This window comes from Microtus oregoni, unplaced genomic scaffold, assembly GCF_018167655.1.
Source record: "Microtus oregoni isolate MIOR12 unplaced genomic scaffold, Mior012 000022F_ref0000154, whole genome shotgun sequence".
Classification (NCBI taxonomy): domain Eukaryota; kingdom Metazoa; phylum Chordata; class Mammalia; order Rodentia; family Cricetidae; genus Microtus; species Microtus oregoni.
Window position 1 is genome coordinate 17,052,076 of NW_024543081.1, and position 10,697 is coordinate 17,062,772.

Here is a 10,697-nt window from a genome sequence, read left to right on the forward strand (position 1 = left end):
CGCTGTCAAGGTGTTTTGTAGGTATGGCTAACATTTACAAACTGTTCGCTTTAAGGAGATCACCTCCAATCCTAGCGGTGGGCCTCATCCAGTCAGCTGATGGACTCGCTAGCCAAACTTTAGGGATAGTGGCAAGGTTGGGGGCAGGGATGGCCTTGGAGTTTCTGGCACGGGTGGTGGAATAGTCACTGGTTATACCAACCCAACAGAGAGGAAGGTCAAGTTTAGAGAGGAAATTCCAGGTTGAATGTAGATGGGCTACAAGATCCTAAGGATGTGTTAAGTGAGGTGGAGTCTCTGTTTTGAATCTCGGAGTAGAACATGCTGCATGGGCTGGGAAGATAGATTTTAGAGTCGTCAGCTTCTGGAGTGGCAAGCGCAGGCATGTGAGGGGATGAGCTCAGCTAGGAATTGGTAATGAATGGGAGGCCCACTGTGCCTCAAAGAATTAGGGCAAGTCTGCAAAAGACAGAGGGGTGGAATACTCAAGGAGGCAGGGATGGATGGATAAACCACAGCACAAGGGGACATTTCAGGGCCGTGGAGCAGCAATGTTAACTAAGGCTTCGGGAGGTCAGATGAGACAAGATGGGAAAGTGCATTAGTTCTGACACGGAAGGCTGCTTGCTTGGGTGGAGCTGTTTGCCTCATTCCAGATTCACGAGTCTGGCAAGGGAGTGGGAAGGGCAAAGAGAAGGGAGCACAGGTAGCTTTCTTCAGGGTTTGGCTGCGTGAAGGAGGCTGGGTAGAGCTGACTTCCTCGTCTTTGCTGCTGTGTCGGGGATTGACTGTGGCCCTTGGCTCTTAGCCTCCAGCCTCTCAGCAGAGCTGGAGCTGAGACGCAGAGAAGGAATTGTCCTCAAAGGACACCCAGACTTTCCCAGGGCATGGAGCTACTTCCTCCACTTCGTTTTCTACTTATGCCTACCTGCTTTTTCTATTCTTTTTTGGGGGAGGGGGCTCAAGGCAAGGTTTCTCTGTATAGCTTTGGAGCTGTTCTGAAACTCGCTACGTAGACCAAGCTAGCCTCGAACTCACAGAGACCCGCCTGTCTCTGTCTCCCAAGTGCTGGGATTAAAGGCGAGTGTCATCACCACCAATTTATTCTTTTTGAAAAAGATTTTTAATAATTATGCATGTGTGTGCATGCATGTGTGTGCACACGTGTGTGTAGGCAGAGTTGGTGCCCGCAGACATTGGTGGCAGCTCACCTGGAGCTGGAATCACAAGCAGTTGCACTGGAATGCAAACTCAGATGCTCTGCAAGAGCTGAGTTCTCTCTCCAGCCCTGCCCTGCTCTTTCTGTTCTTATTTCCTCTTCATTACAGTTTTCTCTTTTCTATTTACTTATTTTTATTATATGTGCATTGGTGTTTTGCCTGCATGTATATCTGTGTGAGGGTATTGAATCCCCTGGAACTGGAACTACAGACAGTTGCGAGCTGCCGTGTGGGTGCTGGGAATTGAACCCAGGTCCTCCGGAAGAGCAGTCAGTGCTCTTACCCCTGAGCCATCTCTCCAGCCCCTCATTGCATTGTTCTGATCATCAGCTTTATTCTGTAGTGTTTACAAAGTGTCCTTTGGTATCCATATTGGTCAGGTTGGAAGTCTGGAGAGTATGATTTATCTAAAATCTACTTCCATCCATCCACTTGGCTCTTAGATTCAGGAAGTGAGGTCTGGGGAGCAGGGGTGATGACTGTCCCTGTGCTATCTTTGGTCTAGCCTGGCTGGGCTCCTGGGCAGTGCCATCTGCAAACAGGTCAGGGTTGTTGGCTGCAGACAGCTGGAGATCCCGCAGGAATCTTCCAACATCCACTCAAATATTTTGTTCCTCGCAGGCTTCTTAGGAGCTCCCTGGGAACAAATCTTAGAGTTGTCCCTTCTTGAACGCTGAGTCAGACCCCCTCACTCTGGTTTCCGGTCACTGGGTTTGCACAGCTTGTCCCCATTGAAATTTGCCTTGTTAGATTCAGTTCAGCGTTCCAGCTTGGCGATCCTTCAGGGAGCTCTGCTCCCTGCCTTGGCTTGGAATTTTTGCAGCCTCAGCAAGCTTGTTAAACCGTTTTTCTTTCTTTTTTCTCTTTCTTTCAAAACACAAAGTTGCTAATGACCTGGGGTCTGTCTTGGAGCCTGTCCATACCCCTCTCACCTTTGGCTTTCCCTTCTCCCCGCATGGATGGACCATGATATGCTGAGAGGCCTCCCCTGGGAAGCTGCCATATACTGCACATGGTCAACACAACACTAGCAATGCTGGCCACGTGACTGCTTGGATCTTGAAGTAGTTGCTTTTAAATCTGCGGTCTGCCAGCCTGTGTTCGCATCCCGCGGATGGCAGTCGTTCCTGGGAGGGATTGGCCTGTTCTCCGCTCAGTTTGACCACTGCCTCCACGTTTTGGTTTTGGTAGTGTTGCTGTTTTTTGAAACAGGGTCTCTCTTTGAAGCCTTGGCTGACCTGGAACTCAATCTGTAAACCAGGCTGACGGCCAGCTCACAGACATCCACCCATCTCTGTCTCCTCAGTGCTGGGATCAAAGCCGTGCGCCACCATGCCCTGCTTTCAGTTGGTCTTTGCTGCTCTGCTCCTAAATGTCATAGGTACCCTTATCTTATGCTGCAGATGATGAAGGGCTTATGGGGTGACAGTTATTGAGTGCTACATGCATGCCAGGCCCAGCTGGGGCGTTGATGAGGCAGCAGAGTGCCTCACGAGCCGGGTGAGAGCGCTGGGGCTCACCCAGTTCTCTACTCTTCAGCATCTTCTCAGCTGTCTGGGTCAGGGCTTGCTGCAAGCACCACCCCTAATCTCTGGCCCGCTCCAAGTTTCACCTCCAGCACCCTCTTCCACTGCAGCTTTTCTCTGTACAGCTGCCAACAGGGGGTACCTTGAGAGCCCCATCAGAAGCAGGCTCTGCCAGAAGAGAAGTTTAGAAAGACATCCCAGAAGAAAAGAACCACACCGTCCCCTACTTTGTGTTCCAGAGCCCAGCAAAGGCCTTGCTGGCACATAGAAGGGGCTAAAAAAAAGTATGAATAAATTGTTATTCTTTTTTTCCCTAGGAGAACACTATCCTAAAGAACTAAAAAGTCCCTCTCTCTCTCTCTTTCTCTGCAATCAATAGGAACTTTATGTTTAAAAAACCCTGATGCTAGTTGGGTGTGGTGGTGCACACCTTTAATCCCAGTGCTTAGGAGGCAGAGACAGGTGGATCTCTGGGAGTTTGAGACCAGCCTGGTCTACAGAGTGAGCAGGAGAAAAATCCAACATGCGTTTAATCCCAGTACTTGGGAGGCAAAGGCATGCAGATCTCTAGGAGTTCAAGACTAACCTGGTGCCGGGCGATGGTGGCGCACGCCTTTAATCCCAGCACTCGGGAGGCAGAGACAGGCGGATCTCTGTGAGTTCGAGACCAGCCTGGTCTAGAGAGCTAGTTCCAGGACAGGCTCCAAAGCGACAGAGAAACCCTGTCTCGAAAAACCAAAAAAAAAAAAAAAAAAAAGACTAACCTGGTCTGTATAGGGAGTCCATGGCTACATGGTTAGATTCTGCCTCCAACATAAATAAATAAATAAATAAATAAATAAATAAATAAATAAATATTCAAAATGCTGGCATTGTTTAGAAAAAAATTGTGTGTGCATGTTTGTATACATGTAAGTGTTCAAGTGTGTGTGCACCTGTGTGTATAATGCACATGCATGTGTACATGTGTGTGTTTTCATGTGGTGTGTCTATGGAGACCGTAGGGCATGTTAGGTGTGGGGAGCGAAGGAAGGCTTAAATGAATGTGTGAGGAGTGGAGGAAGCCCGAGTGAAGGTGTATTGTTGACAGGAGCAGGGCCTCATGACCACGCCCAATGCCTCAGACTCCTGGTATGGAGCCTCCAGGACGGGCCTCTCAGAAGAGACCAAGCCTTGCCTCTGCTCAGAGTGCGAGTGCTGGCAGTGTACAAAATTAGCAACTGCAGCTTCCTCCTTCTGGATGTTTACAGCCTGAGACTGCTGGCTCACCCACAGAGACCTCCTACTGTTGTGCCCAGGTCATGGGCCCCCAAAGACCAACACAGAGCCAGCATCCTGCGCAAACACACTGGGGTTTACTGAGTTAGCTAACTCAGACCATAATCCAACACACTGCCACAGTAGGCCTCAGGGTAAGGGGATTTTTTTTTCAAGGCAGGGTTTCTCTGTAGCTTTGGATCCTGTCCTGGAACTAGCTCTTGTAGACCAGGCTGGCCTTGGACTCAGAGAGATCCACCTGCCTCTGCCTCCTGAGTGCTGGGATTAAAGGTGTACGCCACCGCCGTCCAGCCAGGGTGAGGGGATTTATACTTTTGGTTGTGAGCCTAGCCTTTAACGTCTGAGCCATCTCTCCAGCCCAAGGGTGAGGGGATTTTTAAAGGGGAAAACCGCAAGCAGGGTGGTACAGTCTTGGCTTTTTGGGATTGGGTAAAAGTATTGGAGTATAGGGGGATTTCAAAACAGTCAAAACAGTGATATTCTGTACCTATGAGGACATTTGAAGCAAACAGATGTTTGGACACTCTGGTGGGTCACTTTGACCAGGACAGGCACAGTTTCTTGGGAATGTTTATGACTTTGTTGGGCTGCATTCAGCCCCTGCTTCTGCCTCCTGAGTGATGGGATTTAAGGCTTGCACCACCACCGCCAGCCTCCTCCTTCCTTTAGAGCCTAGATTTTTTTCCCTACTTATTCTCTCTGCCCACCAGACTGGCCTATCCTTTCTCTGCCTAACTATTGGCCGTTCAGCTCTTTATTAGACCAATCAGGTGTCTTAGGCAGGCAAGGTGAAACAACCGCAGCACATCCTTACATCATTAGACAAATGCAGTATAAACAAACGTAACACAACTTTACATAATTAAACACACATCCTTACATCATTAGACAAATGCAGTATAAACAAACGTAACACAACTTTACATAATTAAACACACATCCTTACATCATTAGACAAATGCAGTATAAACAAACGTAACACAACTTTACATAATTAAACACACATCCTTACATCATTAGACAAATGCAGTATAAACAAACGTAACACAACTTTACATAATTAAACACACATCCTTACATCATTAGACAAATGCAGTATAAACAAACGTAGCACACCTTTACACAGTTAAAGTAGTATTCTGCAGCATAAGCAAATGTAACACATCTTTGCTCAGTTAATATTTCACAACACACTTTCTTGACTTAGAGCACTTTCTCCCCAGCCTTTGCTTGTTTGTTTGTTTGACACAGGCTCTCATGCAGCCCCAGACTAGTCTCCAGTTTACTGTGAAGCCAAGGAAGACTTTTAACTCCCGCTCTTCCTCCTCCATCTCCCAAGTTCTAGGATTACAGGCGTGTGCCACCATTCCCCGCCTTACTGGACTCTGCACCACATTCTCTATACATGGTGTGCTGCCTGGGTGGAGCTCTTATGGCATAATTGCTTTACATTGGCATGGATACCGTCCAGGTTGGTTATTTTCAAAAACGCCAGCCGAAACAGCCTCACTTGCCACCTGCAAAACATCAGTAACCATGCTCTGGAAAGCACAGGTCTCTTTTGAAATCCTGACCAGTTTCCTACATGAGATACTGACAGGGAAGTTGGCAGCTCAGATATTCAGGGGACTTCCACCATGGAGTGCTGCAGTACCAGGTCTGTAACGAAGGGGGTTCTTCACCTCTCTAGGACACATTTTTGTCAGTAGCTTCGCTTGTTGTTGTTTTATTTTATTTTATTTTCCTGAGACAGGGTTTCTCTCTGAAGTCCTGGCTGGAACTCACTGTGTGCATCGGGCTGGCCTCAAACTCCCAGAGATCCTTCTGCCTCTGCCTCCCAGAGGTGGGCTCGGTGCCAGTGGCTTTGTAACCACTTGTTTCCTGAGGGCTTTACAATAGGGGATGTGCTCTGTACGAGCCATGCTCCAGAGACTTCCTTACTTACCCTCTTTGGCTGGAGGTTGGCAAGCTAGAGGAGAGACTGGCATGCGCGAATGGCAGCAGCTGCTGGGGAGGACCATGTGTTGACTGGCAGAATAAACAAAGCTTTAACTAAATGTTCTTCTTTTTATTTTTTAACAGCAGTGCTTTATCCTGTAGCCCTGGCTGGCTTGGAACTGACTATGTAGTCATAATGAATGGCAACAAACCCAAAGCAATCCTCCTGCCTCAGCCTCCTGAGTGCTGGTGTGGTAAGTGTGTGCCACCAAGCCCAGCTTTAGTGTCTCTTTATAAAGACACAGTCCTTACACTAGGTCTGCGTCTCAAGACTTAATCACCTCCCTATATCATTACTTTGGGGGCTTGGATTTGAACATATGAATTTTGAGAGTACACGAACTGTCGATCCATAGCAAACTCCAGGGCGCCGGCCTCAGACCCACGCTGTCCTCCTCCGTCTTTCTGAAACTACTCCTTCACAGCTCAGCCTGTGTACTGCTTCTCTAAATCGGTCGGTTCCCATCAGACCAGTTCCTCTCCCTTCAGCGACAGTGCTCGGAGCTGCATGCGATTCCCGTCTGTGTGCTGTGGATCTGGGCAGGTCCCCAAGCTCTCCAGGCCTCCATCTCTTCACGTCAGTGTAGGGATAATAATGTCCTTCCTCTTGCTGTCCTTGGGCGCACTAGATAAGGTAATGGGGGAAGCAGGAAGCACTCTCTGCTGTAAACACATTTTCTCACTAAACTGCAGATCTGGAACCTGCCAGCTGCCAGGCCCATGGTGTGTCCTGGAGGATACATCAGTGAGTGGCCAGGTCTGGGAAGCCTCGTTTTCCCTCTGATTCTGTTTGTATTGCAGGAACAGATTAGGGAGCCACGCCGGAAGCTGATGGGGGTGTTTGAACATTCCCTGTCTGTCTGGGCAGGAGAGACAGAAGAGCACAGACGTTAGACAGGCCTGATGTCTTTTCTATTTAACTCGTGTGTGTGTGTGTGTGTGTGTGTGTGTGTGTGTTGTGTTTGCGTGCGTGTGCTCATGTAGAGAAGAGAGAAGGATGAAGAACAGAGTAAGATTTTGGGTGTCCTTCTCTATCTCTTTCCCTTAGTCACTTGAGACAGGGTGTCTCACCATGTTACCTAGTTTTTATGGTAACTTAACACAAGCTAGAATCACTTGGGAAAAGAGAGCATTAGTTGAGAAAATACTCCTACCAGATTTGCTAGTGGGCAATCCTGGGGTACATTTTACGTGGGAGGTGCCACCCCAGGGTAGATGGTCCCAGGGGAGTATAACAAAGCAGTCTGAGCAAGTCATGAAGATCAAGCCAGTAAGCAGCACTCCTTCATGGCTTCTGCATCAATTCCTAGATCCAGGATGTTTAGGTGGAAGCTCTGCCTCAGTACCCACCCCTCCCTCTCTAAGCCCCGCCCCTCAGAAACCAAGGGGTGGCTCCTCCCCCTGAGACGCTTAAGATCATGGCTACAGGGTGTTTAAGATCCAGATCTGCTACGTGATTTCTCTCCTGCTTTTCCAAGAGTCACCCAGGAGTTGCTTTGCTCTGTTTATTAGAACCTGATCTTGGAGGCTGGAGAGATGGCTCAGTGGTTAAGAACACCGTCTGCTCTTCCAGGAGATTGTGGGTTCAATTCCCAGCACCCACATGGCAGCTCATAACTATCTCATGACTCCAGTTTCAGCGGGACTGCCACCCGCACGAAGACATACATACAGCCAAAATGCAAATGCACATGAAATAAAAATTATTGTTTTGTTTTTGTTTTTTTTTTTTTAAAAAAAACTGGTCTTATTAATTCGGCTTATTGCATTGATGGAGAAACCCACAACTGGAGATTTTCAAAATACTTACCACAGGTTCCTGTGTTGAGTTCCTGCCCTGACTTCCCTGGATGTGGACTACGAGGTACGGAGCTCAGACAAACCGTTTCCTCTCCCAGTTGCCTTTTTCTTCTTAGTGCTTTATCACAGCCATAGAAACCCTAGCAAGACATTCACTGACCCTGCGCTCCAGTTATCCTCCGGGCTCTGCTCCAAACAGAGCTGTGGGGAACCATGGCCTGCTTTCTGTGTGGATTCTCAGAATCTGAACTCAGGTCCCCAAGCTTGCATGGCAAACTTTCTTACCCATGGGGCCTCCTATCCAGTCTATGGCCTGAGATCTAAAAGCTACTTATGGCTGAGTAACTGTGACCGATGTGACCTTGTCCACGCCACAGCGTATTCCTCTAAAGCAGGCAGCAGTGCTGTTCTGTAGCTATGGAGAGGATGGTCCTTAAGTGATTCTCCACAGCAGGCTTCGAGAATCATCTCCTGCAGTACAGTGAGCACAGCAGAGCCCCTGCTGCTGCACAGAGGCGGCCTTCTAACAGAGGGAAGGGTGATGGTCAGAACAAGGGGGAACTAGCCAGGTGGTGGTGGTACACGCCTTTAATCTCAGCACTCGGGAGGCAGAGGCAGGCGGATCCAGGACAGGCCTCAAAGCTCCACAGAGAAACCTTGTCTTGAAAAACAAAACAAAAAGGAGAAGGAAGAGAGGAGGAGGAGGAGGAGGAGGAGGAGAGGAGGAGGAGGAGAAAGAAATAAGGGATTGTAAAGATTGTTCTGGCGGAAGTTTCACCCCAGCCCCTGGCATCCATATACCCAGAGTCTGGAATAGTCTGGTAAAAGCTCTACCTCAATCCCCCTCCCCCTCCCTTCCTTTCCCAAACCCTGCCTCATCTCCAAAAGCCCACCAAATGATGACCTCTCCCCCAGAGAAGCTCAAGACACTCCCACAAGGTACTTAAACTGCCCACCAGAAAAAGACGCATGGCTTTCTGGTCTCTATTTTCCTTTCCTCTCTGGGAGGCTGGGAAAATCATCTGGGAACGTTGTATCCATTAAACCTGGGCTTTTTCTAATTCGGTTTGATTTTGTCTGATTTGGATTGCTGCGTCAGTGGGAAGGCTGTCGGGGTACAGAAACTTTTCAGGGATAACTGTGTATACGTGGCAGGTGGGATGATGTTTTACGAGTAGAGAGGAAACCAGAAAAAGGGAGCCCAGGACAGACAGCTACTGGGATGGTATACATATGAACAAATAACATTTAAAAATAGACCAAAACATTTCAAACTAAGGAGTAACCGTGCAAGGCCCTGGGGTTGACTTGTTGTTAAGATCTTCAAGGATACCCATGAGACAAAGTAGGAGTAGCCTCAGGAAGAGGGAATGCAATTCTGGGAAGTGGATTACGTGTCTGTGGGCTGAGATAAGAACTTCGTATTTTACACGCAGGCATAAGGGCCAGAGAATTTGAAGCACTCTACGACTGGAGGTTTCGGGGTGCACAAGAGTCACTTGGTTGGGTCTCGATTAATTACTGTCCCTTCCGAAGGTTCTTGGTGAGTCCATGGAGTATCAAAGGGACACTTCCTTGCCTAAGCACTGTCTTTGCTCCTAGCTCCAGAGTGAAGTCCAGGCCTCTCGAAATTTCACCTTTGGGTGCTAGTCACTTTCCTGAATGTCCTCACTGCTCTTCACCCTGTTCCTTTGACCGGGGTAGTGTGTCCTCCCCAAATCACATGATTTTTCCTCCCCTAAGTTTGCTTCTCCCCAACTCTGGGACCTTAGGCTGGGTCTGGCATCTCAGACACACCTCTCTGAACCCATGATGCCTAGACATGTGCAGGGTACTTTTGGGATAAGCTGCTCCTGAGGGAACTGACCCTACCCCCAACTCTCAGCTCAGCCCGGTTGTAACAAATCCTTCAAAAGCAGCTTTCACCAGGAACCTCTGTAAACACAGAGGGGATTGGCAGGTGACTGTGGTGGTTTGACTAAAAATGGCCCCATAGGCTCTTATATTTGCATGCTTAGTCATCAAGGAGTGGCACTACTTGAAAAGGATTAGGAGGTGTGGCCTTGTTGGAGGAAACATCATCGGGGTTTGAAGTTTTGAAGTTTTCAAAAGCCTAAGCCAGGCCCAGCGGCTCTCTTCCTGCTGTCAGCGAATCTGAATGTAGAACTCTTAGCTTCTTCTCCAGGACCATGTTTGCCTGCATGCTGCTATGTTCTCCACCATGAAGATAATGGACTAGACCTCTGAAACTGTAGGCCAGTCCCAATTAAATGTTTTAAGAGGGGCTGAGAGACGGCTCAGCGGTTAAGAGCACTGCCTGCTCTTCCAAAGGTCCTGAGTTCAATTCCCAGCAACCACATGGTGGCTCACAACCATCTGTAATGAGATCTGGTGCCCTCTTCTGGCCTGCAGGCATACACACAGAAAGAATACTGTATACTTAATAAATAAATATTTTAAAAAAATGTTTTAAGAGTTGCTGTGGGGCTGGAGAGATGGCTCAGTGGTTAAGAGCATTGCCTGTTCTTCCAAAGGTCCTGAGTTCAATTCCAGGCAACCACATGGTGGCTCACAACCATCTGTAATGAGATCTGGTGCCCTCTTCTGGCCTGCAGACATATACACAGACAGAATATTGTATACATAATAAATAAATAAATATTAAAAAAAAGAGTTGCTGTGGTCTCAGTGTCCCCTCACAGCATTAGAACACTGATGAAGAGAGAGAGTCTGAGGAGTGGTGACCATACAGCCCAGCATTTTCTTGGCCATGTAGATCTGGGAGTATGAGGTTACCTCAAACTGGTTCCCTCTCTGAGAGTGGAATTCATAGCACCTACACTTGACTATCTAAAGCCTAGCTAAAAATGATGAG